Here is a 16,616-nt window from a genome sequence, read left to right on the forward strand (position 1 = left end):
TAAAAGCAATGATATTTAATATTTATGGAGTGCTTACTGTGTGCCAACCACTGTTTCAAAAACTTTACATGTGTCAACGTATTTAATTCTCATTGTGATGCTCTGAGAAAGGTACTATTATTATCCCCATTTTACAGATGAGGAAATTGAGGCATAGAGAGATTAAGTAACCTCTAGAAAATTTTCAGGATATGATAAGCTTGGTTTTTATATAACTTACATTTGGGTTTCTGAAGTTTTTTTTTTGTTTGTTTGTATCTCTCAGAATAGTGTATGTGTCAGTTCCTGAAAACTGATGCAACTTTATACATAGTTTTAAAAATCATATTTTGCCATTATGCAAATAGTACATGATTCCACTTATATGAGGTATCTAGAGTAGTCAAATTCATAGAAACAGAAAGTAGAACGTTGGTTGTCAGGGGCTGGGGGAGGGGGAAATTTAGAGTTTTTATTTAATGGGTATAGATTTTCAGTTTTGCCAGATAAAAAGGTTTTGGAGAGCCCTTGCACATCAGTGTGAATATACTTAACACTCTTGAACTGTACACTTAATAACAGTTAGGATGGTAAAATTTTATGTTATGTGTTGCTTACCACAATTAAAAATTAAAAGAAACTTGTTTAAGAGAAACAAATAATGAAATAAAATTTGGTCATTGTATAATGAATTCAGTTTGTAGTTAATTAAAATTTTATTTGAGGCTCTTAGCATATTAAAATTATATTTGTTGAACCAGCAAGTAAAGTAGCATGTTTGCTTTTTTTTTTTATGTTTCTAACAATGAACTCTGAAAAAAGTATATAGATATCCATTTGAAATGCCAAAAGCCTCAGGTAAGGAGAGTTACTGATAGGCAAACAGTTTTTAAAAAGAGGAAAAAAGTGTCAATATAGGCAAAATGTACAAATTTGTTAAGCACTCCTAATTATTAAATTTTACCATACACATGGTTCAGTTGGAAGAGCCCTAGACTTTGAAACACAAGGCCTGGGTTTAAACAATTACTCTGCTCTGTGACCTCATGTAAGTCACTCCACATCTCTGAGCCATAGTTTCTTCGTCCTCAAGGAGGATAATAATCCTTGTGTGTCTCTTAGAATTGTTGAATAGACTGAATGAGTTAATGGCAAGAGAGCAGTAGGAAATATTAATGACTATAATTATAAAATGAGGATTAATACTATTAATGCTTTATATTTGCATAGCAAATTACACAGGAAGTCTCTGCTTTGTGTCAGAGTAGACTTTCCTGGCTTGCAGAATCCTGAAAGGCAAGGCCTAGTTCCTTAGTGTTTGTATGTGTCACAAACAAATTTGTGAGTAAGGATTTCAGTAATGCTGACAGTGATAGTTGAGATATTATTTCTAAACAGCAAAGAGCAGTTTTACTTAGGAAATAGGGGTATTCTATTGTTTAACTTTCTCAAATAAGTTGACCCAAATGGATATCAGAGGAAACCCCTTATTATAGACCTACATTTTTTTGAAATGTAAAGTTTGTTTCTTTTTTCTTTTCTTATCATTTTGATCATTCCACCATCCAGAGATCTAGAGCTACTATTGTTAACAATCTGAGACACACTTCCTTCCTGTTCTGTTTATGCATAATTTTTGCATAGTTGAGCTCGTATTGTCCACGTCATTTTGCATGCCACTGTTTAAAACATAGGCAAACTATGTCTTTAACTTTTTATAAAATCATACTAATGACTGCAGAATAATATATTATTTGGACTTATAATAACTGATTTAATCAATTGCCTAATGTTGGACTTTTAATATTATTCAGTTTTTAACATCAATATTAAGAGTTTGTTGGCTCCACTGTGGAACTACTAAGCCAAACTCAACTCCATTTCGTTAGGAGAACAAGCCAGACTCTCGGGTCTAGGAACTGTGGTTCCTGTGCGAATTTTCTGTCAACTCGGAAGTGTCAAGGAGGATGTGGTGGTTTCTCTGAGATCTGGCAGGATCTTCATGGACTCTCTGAACCTTCTGTAACTATGTCAGTCCCAAGTTCCTTTGGTGAAGATGGAGACAACATGGGGTAGTCTTGTTTTCTTTGTTTAAAACCATCACCGGGCTGTCATTTCAGCAACATCTTAACAAATGAAAATACTCCTCTGAGTCAATAGTAATTATAGGAATTTATCACAATTGCCAATCAAGGTGTTCTGAAGAGACTCATCTTTCTTGTTAAATTAGCTTTCACTGCACGCAAACAGTGAGTTATCTTTAGGAAATCAATTGCAGGGAAATTACAGCTTTCATGGAGTGATATAACCTTGCCAACCGTCTTGTTATACATAATTCCTCTACCAAGTAATTCAGCTTGGCTCACATGACTTATTTTTGGAATTGTATTTCAATGCAGTAAACATGGAAAGGTCAACTTCCAAAGGCCCAGGAAGGAGGCAGAGGCAAGGACCTTAGAAATGTCTCCAGACACTTGCAGCCAATTAAACTGTCACCCCAGAAGAGGCCAGTAGGCTGGGGTTTGTCATTTCAAAGACTTTGATCTAAAGGGACTTGGGGATTGATGTCACTGGCTACTCTTTACATACCTACACTAGGAGGAACTTTAGTTGGAAGACACTGAGTAATTACCGAGCTCGTTAAAGAAGCAGTAACATAGGAGGTTTTTCTGGAAAGGCTTGGTGACATGGAATGATCCAGGATCATTTTCTGCAGCAGTTGGAGAAAGTCCATTTCAGCATTTAATTTCTGCTGCAGATTCCCACATTAAATGTATGGCTCATTGATGCTGTAACAAGATGGTATTAATATGAAATTAACCCAGAATTACTAGGGGATTACCATGTGGTTTTTAAATGAGCTTGACTTAGCAATCTTTATATTTATTGGCTGTGCCCAGCACATGTTTTCCTCCTGGGACATTTTGAATGCCCTAGATGATGCCAGCTGTCATGAAAACCACAGAGTCTTGGACTATGACTTTGGCATGATCCACCTGAGCATAGCATGAGTGTCAAGTAGATATGTCTCAGGAAGTTATTAATGGAATTGGCAGAGGGACGTCTTGTTAGTTATGTGTCAGGTGCTATTTTAAACACCTCTTTCATAAGTTATGTCATTTAATCCTCATCTCCACCTTATGGGGTTGGACTATTATCGTTCCCATTTTACAGATTAGGAAACTGAAGCCCTCGCCCAAGGTCATAAAGGTAGGAAATGATATAGACTCTTGAGCCCACATTCAATATCTCCTTTCTCATTGTCTTCTCCAGCAAGGGTCCCTGAGGGCAGCATATTAATAGTAGTGCCTGAAAGCACTGTGGAAGCTTCATTATCACCGTCTGTTGGGTATTGCCTGCCTTGAGAGAATCAGGGAAAGATGTTTGGTCTCTATTTAGATAAATGCAGGTTCTGGAGAGGGACAGATTGCAATGGCTGAACTCTATTCCTTTTTTTGCAATAAACATTTTGTGCGATTTTGAGTTAAGTCGCTGTCTTAACCATTTGGGCTGCTATAACAAAATTCCATAGACGAGGTAGCTTATAAACAGCAGAAGCTTACTTCTCATAGTGAAGAAGGCTAGAAGCCTGAGATCAGGGCACCAGCATGATTGGGTTCTGGCGAGGACCCTCTTCCAGGCTGCAGACAGAGACTTCTCACGGTGTCCTCATTTGGCAGAAGGGGACAACTCTGGTCTCTTCAGCCCCTCATGATCAACACTAATTCCATTCACGAGGGCTCTACTCTTATGACCTAATCATCTCCCAAAGTCCCCACCTTCTATACCACACTGTGGATTAGATTAGGTTTCAATGTATGAATTTTGGGAGGACACAAACTATCACACCGTAGCAGTCACTTAACATTTCTAGCCTCAGTTGCTTAATTTTCCTTTGAAAAGATAATTGCATCAGATGAAGGCTACAACTCGTTCCAGAACCACGATTTATATTCCATGGAATTAATCATTTAGACACCTCCTTGAATTATATGTTACATAGTTCCAGGGCTCTAAAACACAGTTGTAAAATTGTGAATTCAGAGAGCCTGGTTAGGACCCATGATGGCATAATCATCAAAGGGTCACCAAGGCTGGAGGAAGGGGTTGGGAAAGGAAGTTGGGCCCTGTGCGAGGCTGCCAGGGAAGTAGCATTTGGAAAGGATAGTTGGGGAGGAAGTAGGGGCTGACATTTGTCAAGGGTCAAAACAGTGGAAATTGTAAAAGAAAGCTACGGAATATCTTGCAGAAGAAAGGAGCCTTTGACTTTGAAACCCAAAAGGGAAATGTGGACTGAAAGTTAGGGGAGGCCTAGGGCTGTTTGCCAGCAGCTACAGAACTTTTGTAAGGAGATAACCTAAAATGCTAGGCTTCCCTACCTTGACGTTTGATGTGCAGTTCACAGGCAGATTTCTGTGCTATTGGGAGACAGGACATGCAGGCACATGCAGGTCCTTTCTCTGCACAGTTAGGGCCACAGCTAGTGCACACATTGTTTGTGTGAATTACGAGAAGGCAGCCCATGGGGCAGGCACAGCCCCTCGGCAGTGTGGCTTGGGGAGCAGCAGGTCGTGCATTCTTGAGAAAGGTGTTGCCTCCTCCAGGCAGCTTTGCCTGTGCCAAGGACATGATGGGGCAAGTGGGCCTTATGCTGCTGGTCAGCCCCTGCAACCCCAGCCAGACACCCTTGCTCATAAACAGCCCACACACCTGCAGCAGGGCCTCCACTTTGAGACTAGAGGCTCTGATGCTGGCAGAATCAACAGTTTGGGCTGAAAGGAGCAGCCAGAGTAGCTACAGGGTTAAGTCTTCTCTACGAGAGTGGCCTTCTATGTGCAGAGCAAAATTGAGATGTCTCACTGATTCTGTTTTCCCTGTTTATAGGCTGCAGCTTCTGATGTATGTCAGGGGCGCTAATACTTGTTGGTTCTACGGGTTGATAGACTGGAGAGATAGTGCCAGGGCATAAAATCAACCTGCCATTCCTAGTTTCTCTCCTTGATCTAGTTATGAGCTTAGCAGCCAAAATAGTTTATGGCCCACTCCTGTCTGGAGTGGCTGTTGGGGAAGCCCTGTTCTGAGAAATAATGCCCTTGTGCTAATTCAGTGCACCTGAGGACATCAAATTAGGGTTGTGACCATCTGGAGTCAGTACCCCGTCTTTCAGAACTAGAAGGGCAGGGCCTTGGAAGCTGCAGCCTTTGAATCAGAGCCCAAGGCTAAACACATTTGATGGCTCGTCCCCTGCCCTCAGTGTCCCCTGGTGGCCAGAGTCACAAATCTATAGAAGGCGTCAGTTCTTTACCCTGAAGGGGCCTTGGAGCATCCTTCAGTTGTTCTATGCAGACTTCTGTCATTGCTAGAAGCAAATGATACCCTCTAGGCCCCCTGGGCTTGAAGGTGCAGGGCTCAGAGTGTCTTGGAAGCTGAAGGCAGCAGGGATTATGGGTGAGTATTCAGGCACGAAATCAGCTGATAAACATTTAAAAAGGGTATAGAATACTTTTCCTCCTGGCCTCGCTTGCTATTTCAAAAATATTATCCCCCAAATAATAAAACAACAAAAAATAAAATTAAAAAATGTGACCCACGGCCCCCATCTCTACACAGCAGCTATTTTCACATTTGCACTTTGACCGTCATTTGTTGCATCTGTACACGCGCATGCACGGTTGTAAGTCAGAGTTGTGACTTCCCTTAAGTGAGGGCAAAGGAGCGCTGACTGCCTTTACTTACTTCTTCATGTCTTCTTGTTTCTCAATGTCAGTGGCCAGACGATATTCACACACAAGAATAAAGACACTGTCACGTCACAAAACCTGGCTCCTTAACCTTTGCTCCTTGCCTGCCCTTCTGTCTTTCTCAACCTCATCCTGCCAGTGAAGCTTATCATGAAGCTGCTTTTAGCAGCTATCTCGGGCTGGGGAGACTGATACAATGTGAGCATAAATGCCTCACCTGCCACGACTTGACTTTATATGACTTGTTGTCAGTGAGTTTATATGAGTGAGTCCTCTAGTGTAAAGAGGCTTTTCACTATGTTGTCTCATGAGATTCTCACCACAACTGCATGGTAGGTTTTTTTTCCCCTCACTTTTATGCATGAAGAAAAAGAGCCACGTTGAAGTAAGCAGCAGCTCCAGGAATTAAAATCAGACTTCTGACATCATCTAGTGAACTCCCAGTCACCCCTCATAGCCCAGTTCAAACGTCATGACTTTTCGGTAATATTTATTATCAGTTCCCTCTTAAATCCCATCCTCATAGAATAAAAAATTTTCCTTCACTGCTTTTTTAAAATTGTGGTAGAATACACACACTGCGAAGTTTACCATCTTCACCATTTTCAAGTGTACGGTTCAGTGGCATTAAGCACATTCACATTGCTGTGCGGCCATCACTGCCATCACTGCCATCCGTCTCCAGAACCTTTTCATCATTGCAAATAAAACCCTATACCCATTAAACAATAACTCTTGGGTCCCCCCTTCTTCAGCCCCTGGTAACCTCCATTCTGTTTTGTCTCTGTGAATTTGCCTATTTTAGGTACCTCATATAAGCGGAGTCATTCAATATTTGTCCTTTTGTGTCTGGCTTATTTCACTCAACATAGTGTCTTCGAGGGTCATCCACATTGTAGCATGTGTCAGAATTTCCTTCCTTTTAAAGGCTGAGCAATATTCCAGTGTATTCAGAAGTCACCACTTATCTGCAGTTTTGCTTTCTGTGGTTTCATTTACCTATAGTCAACTATGGTCTGAAAATACTAAATAGAAAGTTCCAGAAATAAACAACTAGTCAGTTTAATTTATGTACTGTTCTGAGTAAGTTGATGTAGTCTCACGCCATCCCACTCCATCTCACCAGAGACATGAACCACCTTTTTGTCTAGCATCTCCACTCTGTAGGTGTCACCTGCCCAGGAGTCACTTAGCGATCTTAGTTATCAGGTTGACTGTGGCAGTATCACAGTGCTTGTGTTCAAATGATGCTTATTTTACTTAATAATGGCCCCAAAGTGCAAGAGTACTGTGCTTAATTTATAAATTAAACTTTATCATAGATTGTATGTACAGGAAAAAACACAGTATATACTTGTATAGGGTTTGATACTGTACGTGGTTTCAGGCACCCACTGGGGGTCTTGGAACGTGTCCCCCACAGATAAGAACTACTGTGTACATATGTACACCACAGTTTGTTTATTCATTCATCTGTTGATGGACACCTGAGTTGTTTCCACCTTTTGGCTATTGTGAATAATGCTTCCATGAATATTGGTGTACAGGTATTTGTTTGTGTTCCTGCTTTCAATTCTTTTGGGTCTATACCTACACGTGGGATTGCTAGATCTTATGGTAAATCTGTGTTTCACTTTTTGAGGAACCATGGAACTGTTTCCCTCAGTGGCTGCACCATTTCACATTCCCACCAGCAATGCACAAGGGATCCAATTTCTGCACATCTCATCGACACTTTTTCTTGGTAATAGCCATTCTAATGTGTGTGAAGCGGTACCTTTATTGCCTTTTAAATATCTGTTAAACATGATTCCATGGCCTACCCCACCCCAGGCACCACATTGTGTGGTTTCTGTGCCTGAATCCTGCGGCAGACTGTGAGGTGTTTGACGGTGCAGTGGCCAGCAGAGCACGGGCGCTCGGACGCTTGCTGAGTTCTGACTGCTCACTGTCCCCTCATTTTGATTTACTTACTGACATTCTTTTTCAAAAGTGCCCCTTTATTGTTTTGGCATATTAGGGAGAGAGGAGGATAAAAAGGGTTGCCCCCTAAGGAGTCTGTATGGAAGAATGAACTGTGCTGGGCATAATTTGGCCTTTTCATTTTATCACTGCTACTGAGAGCCTCACAGCTTAGCATCTTCCCTGGTTTTTATTTAATAAAATACTTGACAGCACCTTTTTTATCACAGAGAATGGGCTGGTGCTGAAGATCCAAAACTGAACAAGACAAAGTGCACACACTTGAGAAGTTCCTGTCTTACTGGGGAAATATACACAAACAGACCACGTGGAAAGGGGGTTGTGTGACACGCTGTCACGGACCGAGGAAGATGGAATTGGTCGTGTACGGGCCCGGCTGGTCTTACACAGGAGTTGGCATTTAATTTGTCTCTTGAAGTATAAGCAGCAAGACAGAGGGAGAGTGGTGATCTCCCAAAAGAAGAACCAGCCTGTGGGAAGTCAGGGAGGTGGGGAGAATAAACATCTTGGAGCAATGGGACTTTGGGCAAGATTGTGCACCAAAGGGAGGCCACTGGAGAATTTTAAAAGGGGAAGTAAACGTAGACTGGGGGGGATGGGTAGGAGGCAAGGGGTCCTATTAGGAAGCTCTCATCATGTAGTATAGGAGAGAAGGGCCTGAGCCATGTCACTGGCATTCAAAGTAGAGACTCAGAGAAAGGCGCTACAGATATTTATGGTGTTGGAAGGACAACATGTAGGTATTGACTCACTGGATATAAGGGATGAGAAAGAGGAAAGAGTCATGTAGATGACCACAGTTCTACAAGTTTTCAGATTTCTATTCCTCAATGTTTTGTAAGTATTTAACACTGAACATTGTACGAAGAGTCTTCTACCAGACTTTTGGGTGTGGCTCAAAAATACCAAAAGTACGCACAGCATTTATGTACTCACTTTTAGTTCTTCAGAGGTTAGTGTCTGCATGTTTGGACCCATCTTCACTGCCATATCATCATATGTCAATATCAAATCTGAGCCTGTTGTGTGCCAGGTGCTATGCACACTTTCATCCTTCCCAAATTCCTACACGTGAGTTGTTGTTATTCCAACGCAGAAGGTGTGTCTCAGACAGGGGTTCTGGTCATGTCATACTACTTTCTCTACTTCAGATCAGTCTGACTCCTGCACTCATGTCCCACTGAGTCAGTCTGTCATGATTGGGATTCTCTTCCCAACCCCTCCCCTACGATAATACAAAAGTCTTAAGGGTCTTACCCAGACAGAAGTGTTGGAGAAAGCCCTTTGGTCTTCTGCCTAGGCTGATTACAGCTCATTTGCTCATCGTTCAAGTCTGCATGGTTTTTAAAAGGCATCCTTGTCAAGACTGGAGACATAAGTGCTTAGGGCCATGACACCCTGTGAACCATCCAGCCATTCCCGCTCCTCTACTGCAATCTCCTGGGGATCCCACCTAGTTAGTTGTGTGAAAACAAAAGCCAAGAGAAAAAGCTGCCTTTGGGCATCAGAAAGAGGTGAGGAAGACCTGGCTACCTTAGAATGGGAAGGAAAACATGTGATGACTGTTGCAGAACAAAGCAGTGACAGCACCCTGCTGTGATGGCAGCTCCTCCACCCTGTCAGGCCAAAGTCTAGGCAGGATGACAGATCCCCACAGATGTCCGTGTTCTCATCCTTGGAAGCTGTGAATATGTCACTTTGCATGGCACAAAAGAATGTGCATGTGTGCCTAACGGGAGATTATCCTGGATTATTGGAGTGGATTCAGTCTCATCACAAGTCCTCAAAAGTGGAAGAGGGAAGCAGAAGGTGGGTCCTACACGAGTGAGGCCTGGGCTCCCGGCTGCTGGCTTGACGATGGGGAAGGGAGCCACGAGTCCAGGAATGTGCTGGCCTCTAGACGTTATGAACAGCTCTTAGCTACAGTCAACAAGAACACAGGGACCTCCGTCCTACAGCCACAAAGCACCGAACTGTGCCAACAATATGAAAGAGCAAGGAAGCGGACCCTTCCCTAAAACTTCCAGAGAGGAACACAGCCTTGGCAGCACCTTGATTTTAGCCCAGTGAGTCTACAGGTCTGGCCTGAAGAACTGCAGGGTAATAAATTTGTGTTGTTTAAACCACTGTTTGTGATAATTTGCTATGGCGGCAACAGAAGCTAATGCAGTCACAAAGCTAATGAGAGCCTGGATCACACCTCAGGTCTGTCCTACTTGAAAGCTCATGTTCTCTCCACTGTATTATGTTTCATCATTTTAAAGTGTTCCCAGATCCAGCACCAGCACTACCCTATACAACATTAAATTAGAGAATGGAAGATGTGGATTTTTTTTTTTTTCTTTTGGAAATAAGCTTATCGCTGTAAAAACAATAGATCTTATTCAAAGAGAGTCAAACAATACATAAAAATACAAACAAGAAAGTAAAAGCCGCCAGAAATTTCATTATCTAAAATCAGCACTAACATTATTTTCACAAACATCCTTCCAGAAAATTTGCTTTGCATGCATGTATGATAAATATTTATACTTTATATATGTTTCTGTAATTGCTTTTTTGACGAGGTAATTTTTCATAGATATCACTGTGTCAGTAAATGTACATCAACACCATTATTTCAGGTGACTGAGTAGTAGTATATTGTACAAATGTTTCATAATTTATTTACGCAATTCTTATAAATGGACACTAATGTTGTTTTCAATATTTAGCTCTTATAAACAAAACTGTGATTAATGCCTTTTTATCTTACCTTTCTTGTTTAAACATCGCATTAAGGTAATTCTTGGAAATGGAGATTTTCAGAGAGTATGCATAAATTACATTTTTATATAATTTTTAAAAATTGCCCTTCTGGCTGGTTTTATAACTTCATGGAAAGATTTATATTATCTTTTAATTCTACTTTTCCACAGACATTTTATAGTACTATATAAATGAATCAGTGTTTCCATAAACTCATTAACGTTAGGTTTTGTTAATCTTCTTAAGCTTTGACTACATGATAAGCAAATAAATAATAAATTATTATTCTTTTGTTTTTGACTTTTTGGTTACTATCACAAACGTGATTTTTTAAATGTTATTGGCTACTTGGGTTTCTTTGTGAAATTCTTATGAGAAATTGATACAGCATAGTGTAAAAGTGTAGGCTTTTTTGAATAATTGTCTCATTTGTTATTTGTGTAATCTTGAACATGTTATTCATATAATCTGAGCCTCCATTTTTCAAACAGTAAAATGGGTATAACATTATTTCCTCCTAAAGTTTTGGAAAGAGCTAAAGGAGATAATTTAAGTAAAGCTCTTAATCTGTGCCTGACATGCAGTAAGTCATTTCATAAATATTAGTTATTATTAATGAGAATGTTATTAGTCTGTTTCTGTTGCCGTAGTAGAATTATGACCCCCCAAAACTCACTGAAACTTGAATTGTGTTCCCAAGTTTCATATATTAGAAGCTTAATCCCCACTTTAACTGTCAAGGGTGGGAAATCCTATTATAGTAACTGAACGGTGGTGCCTTGAAGAGGTGATTAGATTGTAGGACTGTGATGTAGTGAATGGATTAAAAATGGTGGTTACGGTCATGCTCTCTCTCTGCTCTCTCTGCTTCCAACATCTTGCAATGAGAGACCCCTGAGTCACTGTTGCTGCCACCAGGTGGACTTTGGACTTCCCAGTGTCAGAAACGGTAAACAAATAAATTTTATTTTTCTTTATAAATCACCTAGTTTCAGGTATTTCTTTTAATAAGCAACATAAATGGACTACTATAGTTGCTTATAACAAAATACTTCTAACTGGGTATTTTGTAAGTAAATGAAATTTATTGCTTACAGTTTCTGAGTCTGGGAAGTCCAAAGTCCAGGTAACATATGTGATAAAGGCCTTGGTGGTGGCGACAGTGACCCAGGGGTCTCACATGGCAGAAAAAGGCAGAACAGGGGGAGAGAGAGAGACACTCACATGCTCTCCTTTTTAAGCCCTCAGAATCACTCCCATGGCCACCATTATTAATCCATTCATTAGGCTATAGTCCTCAGAATCTAATCACCTCTTCAAAGACCCACCTTTCAATTACCATAATAGGATTTCTCACCCTCTTAACAGTTACAGTGGGGACCACGCTTCTAATACATAAAACTTGGGGGACACAATTCAATCTATATCAGAATTTTTTTTTTCCTTTTTGATTTACAAGAGTTTAAAAGCTCTTTAATTATTAGTGCTATTTATCCTCTGACATTTATGTTTCAAAATGTTTTGTGTTAGCATATTTTAAACTGATAGAAAAGGTGAGGGAAAACACATGCATAGCCACAAAGAAATGTAGTGACTTAAAAAAATTCTTTTAAAAAAATGAATCAGTGTATTACAGCTCCAACTTAGTCCTTCATACAGGGGTTTCATCTGAAAAAAACTGTAGAGGATATTCAAATGGTCCGACTATACTTGCCGGCTGACTATATGGTCATTTACAAATTGGCTGAGGTTGTCATTAGTTCTCAGGGAGTGGATACGGCTACAGGATTTCCAGCTCATCATAGACAAAAGGCGAGAACTCACAGTTAATTTCAGCCTCCACTTAGCCAATGCTGCCTTTGCTAGCAAGTCCCTCAGCAAAATTTACACAGTGTGCGGGGGAGGCACACTGTCATTACTTTACCTCTACCCCATACCAACCCATCGGTCTTGCTCCACCCAGGCCTCACAGACTCTTTTATAAGCACTGGTATTAGCAGCTCTAAATCCTAGGTCTTTGGGTGGGGAGGAGCCCCACCTGCGATGGCCCCTTCCTCAGCCACTTGGGTTGGGGTGGTTCTGGTTAACACTTCTGCCTCTTTGCTGTGCTCTGGCCCCTGTCCTGCCTCAGAGGCCCCACTGAGCTTGTGGGGGCTGGCAGAGGTTAGGAGAGGGACCAGCGTCCTGCCCCTTCTCCTGCTAAGACTTTTCCTGACTTGTCAGTTTCTTTCCTCTTTGCTGACTGACTCCGGGCCCAGCCCACCAGCCGCTGGAAGAGGAGGATTGTAGATTCATGTTAACAGCTAATAATAGGGCTCATTATTTCCCTGGAAACCGACTGGATGAGGCTCCTCCTTGTCTTCTGTTTTCAGGGCACAATTTTTTCCTCTTCACCACATGAAGTGGCAGCCGTTTAAATCATATTGATGTCTGCAGTTCAGAGTGATGCCTCTGATGTCTTGCATGTTAACAGATTAAATATGGGAGCTGGAATCCTGAACAAGCCATTGACCTGTTTTCAGGCACAGGTTGGAGCTCATTGCAAGGAGGCACTGGGGTTTTATTTTGAGGCTTAGATGTGAGCATAGAGCCCTTTGTGTGGAATTCCCACAGATGCGGGTCTTTGTGTGTGACTTCTGTCTGAGTGTGCAATTTTTTTCCTGTCAGTTCCTACAAATCTGGATTTCTCTCTTTTTATTCATCACTAAGTTTTAAATACATCCCTAGTGCCTGAATGGAGTTAATCCAGAGGATTTTACGAGGTCTGGTAGACTCTAGACTCTTCCAGAAGGATGCTGAATGCTTTTAACTGCATACGTGTCGGGTGGGTAGGATGGACTGTCAGGTGAGTGAGGATAGGAAATTAAAGCGGGCTTGGGAGGAGAACACGTAAGACTCAAGATCAGTGGCCTCTAGAAAGAGACAGGGTTAAAATGCAGCAAGCCACCCAGTGGATGGCCATGCAGAGTGAAACAGTGGGACACCGGGCTGTTGTGGTGTGCCTGTTGTTTCTTTTTTTTATTAAAACCAAAACCAAAACAAACCCACTGTTCTTTTCCTCTGCTAGGGCCAGCATGCTTGCAGGAGGGGACATTGGGATGGGTCTTTTTTTCTGCCATGGTGATTGCACAGGTTTCCTGATGGGCTCCTGAGCCCTGAGATGGGCAGGGAAGGCTGCTGTGGACATGGGCAGGGTGGTCCTGCCCCAGATGTGTGTGTCCCTGGGTGTCTGCTGGAGGACGCTTGCTGCCTCCATGGGCAGGTGTACTCCTGGGTGGTGCATTGCCGAATATTTGTGGCTGGTCTGGGAGTTACCGATTTGCCAAGTGCAGTGCCAAGCCACAGAGGGAGGAAAAACATTCCTAAGGAGCGATGTGTAATGGCTTCACAAAGTGGACTGGAGTCAGATAAAGCAGCAAGGAGAAGGCACAGACGTGGTGACCGCTTCCCTCGCAGCCCTGAGTGAGCTGGCAGCCCCGGCTTCTGCGAGTGGCACAACTGATCGACTGATTTCACATTATAGCCTCCAAGAAATGCGGAGGAGCTGTAATTGTTGCTGGAGGTGGCTGTCAGCTTTGTGCTGAGTGAGTGACGGGTGTCACTGAGAGATCCCTGGGGGCTCCCTTCTCAGTTCACCGTAGTCCCCTCAGTGACCAGACAGTCTCAGGGCGCTGGAGGTTAACGTGCAGGCAGCACACTCCTGCGCACATGCTTGGCACGTCACAGCCCTCGCCCTCGGGGCTTCTGTTCAAATGACCTTGAGAGCAGTCATTGTACATTTACCTTCACTTGAGTAAAGGTCATTCCACATTTACCTTTACTTCGGGGAATCTGGTCATAGGGAGATACTGACAGGGAAGTGTGGTGGAGCCCCTGAGTAGGGTAAGATAATGGGTTCTTGGCCGTCTCCATAGTTTGGCATTTTTTGGAATTGACTCACAGTGTGGGGGAAAGGAGAATGAGGCTGTTTGCTGAAACATCTATTTATTTATTTGAGAGAGTTGCAGAACGAGCCCCTGCCTGCAGAACCTAGCAGGCGGGAAGCAAAGGGCGTCCATGCTCAGGGCATGACGTGCACGCAGCATGAAGTGCGTGTAGCTCCTGAGGACCAATGTCCTCCTTCTGGGACAGGTGGGGATGGAACAGTCAAGGAAACCACTTTGCATTGTGCCTGTGGCCCTTCTGTTTTCTCAGGAGGTGGCTGCAGAGTAATGTGCGTCTAAGGCTCTGACTCATAAGTTCCCTTAAGCTGGTGAGTGATATTTCATTATTTTGTCTCTTGGTTTAGAATTCAAATATTCCTAAGGGAGGGAGTATTTTCAGCCTTTCCCCCCCTCTCATTTACACCTTATTGGGAGTTGGTTTATTAGATCTTCTCCCATGGATATGTTGGAGGGGACAAGTGAGTGGGGTGATGGACACTGAGTACTCTGGGGAGACAACTGGTGTGGCTCCCTAGGGGGCCTGGTGAGATAATTCGGTCTCATTGAAGGTGTCTCCTGGGAATTTTTGGTTGTCCTCTCGGAGCAACAGCAAAGGTGGTTGGAGTGGGCATGGGTTGGGGGAACACTCATATAGTGGGTGACCAAATACACTCACACTTTCTGTCATCTTGGTTTCTCTGGATTTGTCTTTTACATTGCATCGGGGAAACTGAGGACATAGGAAGTGCTTCCTAAACCTGTCAGGCCAATGGCATTGGTCAAGGTGCGTCCCATCCTGTGGTCAGGAAAGCCACAGGGGAGTGTGGGGATGTGACCTTGTGCTTTTCACATCCCAGGCACCTGCTCCTGCTCTGACTATTGCTACTTTCCTCCAAACTCCTGATCCTCCCTGAAACCTGCTCCTAAGTTGATAGCAATTTCATCCTTCAGGGAGCTCAGGGACAGAACCTTGTTCATTTGCTCCTTCAAGAGGCTGTGGTGGCTCCGCCCTCAGCCTGTGGACGGGCTCGGAAGACTTCACAGCTCCACTGCTGTCCGTGCAGGGCCCAGCCGCTGTCAGCCCCACCTGCGGCACCACAGAGCCTCTACAGGAGAAGCTCTCCTGCTGCTCGTCCCTGGGTCCCCCGGACTAGAGTCGGTTCTCAGCACAGTAGCCAGGGTGACCTGTCTAAATCACAACCCAGATTACGCTACTCCTCTGGCTCACAGCCTGATCCCCATTTCAAGAGAAACCACAGTCCTTAGGGTGACCCCCAAGCCCCTGCATGGTCCAGGCCCTTGAGCGCTCTCGCCTCCTTCTCCTCTCCTCCTTGCTCCAGCCACACCGACCTCCGTGTTATTCCTGGGTCAGCCCGGGCAGGCTGCTGCCCGTGGCTCCCACTGTACCCTTCGCCTGCAACATCCCTCTCCATTGAGATCTGCTTGGTTAACTCCCTCACCTCCTTGAACCCTTTACTCAAATGTCATCTGCTCAGTCCGCATTTCTCTAGCCATCCTATTTAAAATTGAATCACCCACTCTCCATCCCCCTCCCACGCTTACTTTTTCTCTTTTCTGTGGAATGTATTGCTTTTTTTCTCTTAATTTCATAACCTTTTAAAAATCTTTTAAAAATTTTTATTTATTTTATTCTATTTTTTAAATTTTTATTGAATCAAAATTGATTATACATACTTTGGGGGTTGAACATTGAGATATGTTGATCAAATCAATACTAGTAGCATATATATTGTTACAAATTGTAATTATTCTTTATGCCCCTTGTCCAATCTCTCTCCATACCCCTCCCCCTACCCCCTCTAATTACCCTAGATTTCTTCTCTCCTTCTGAAAGAGTAATGGTTACTCTGTTGCTTTGTTGCCCAGATGATCTGTCCAATGCTGAGAGGTGTGTTCAGGTCCCCCAATATTATTGTAGAGCAGATGCTTCCTCTGTCACTCTGGAATGGGCTTTGTGGAGAGAGACGTCCTCTTCTTTTCTTTATCTCTGCTGGTGACTCTCCTTGTGTCAATGCACTCCAGTGACTGGTGGACCATCTGTTTGATGGTTATGGTTTCTAGCCACTTTCATGGCAGACATGGTTATTGTGGTGGCTGTGGTTGGCCACCCACATGGAGGTGATGTTTCTGGCATGCTCCTGGGTGCTGGCAGTGTGCCTGGCTGTGGGGAGTATCTGGTCTTCAACACCATGCCTTGGGTTCCCAAGTGGGACACGAGGCA

This window comes from Cynocephalus volans, chromosome 13 (assembly GCF_027409185.1).
Source record: "Cynocephalus volans isolate mCynVol1 chromosome 13, mCynVol1.pri, whole genome shotgun sequence".
In the NCBI taxonomy this organism is placed as follows: domain Eukaryota; kingdom Metazoa; phylum Chordata; class Mammalia; order Dermoptera; family Cynocephalidae; genus Cynocephalus; species Cynocephalus volans.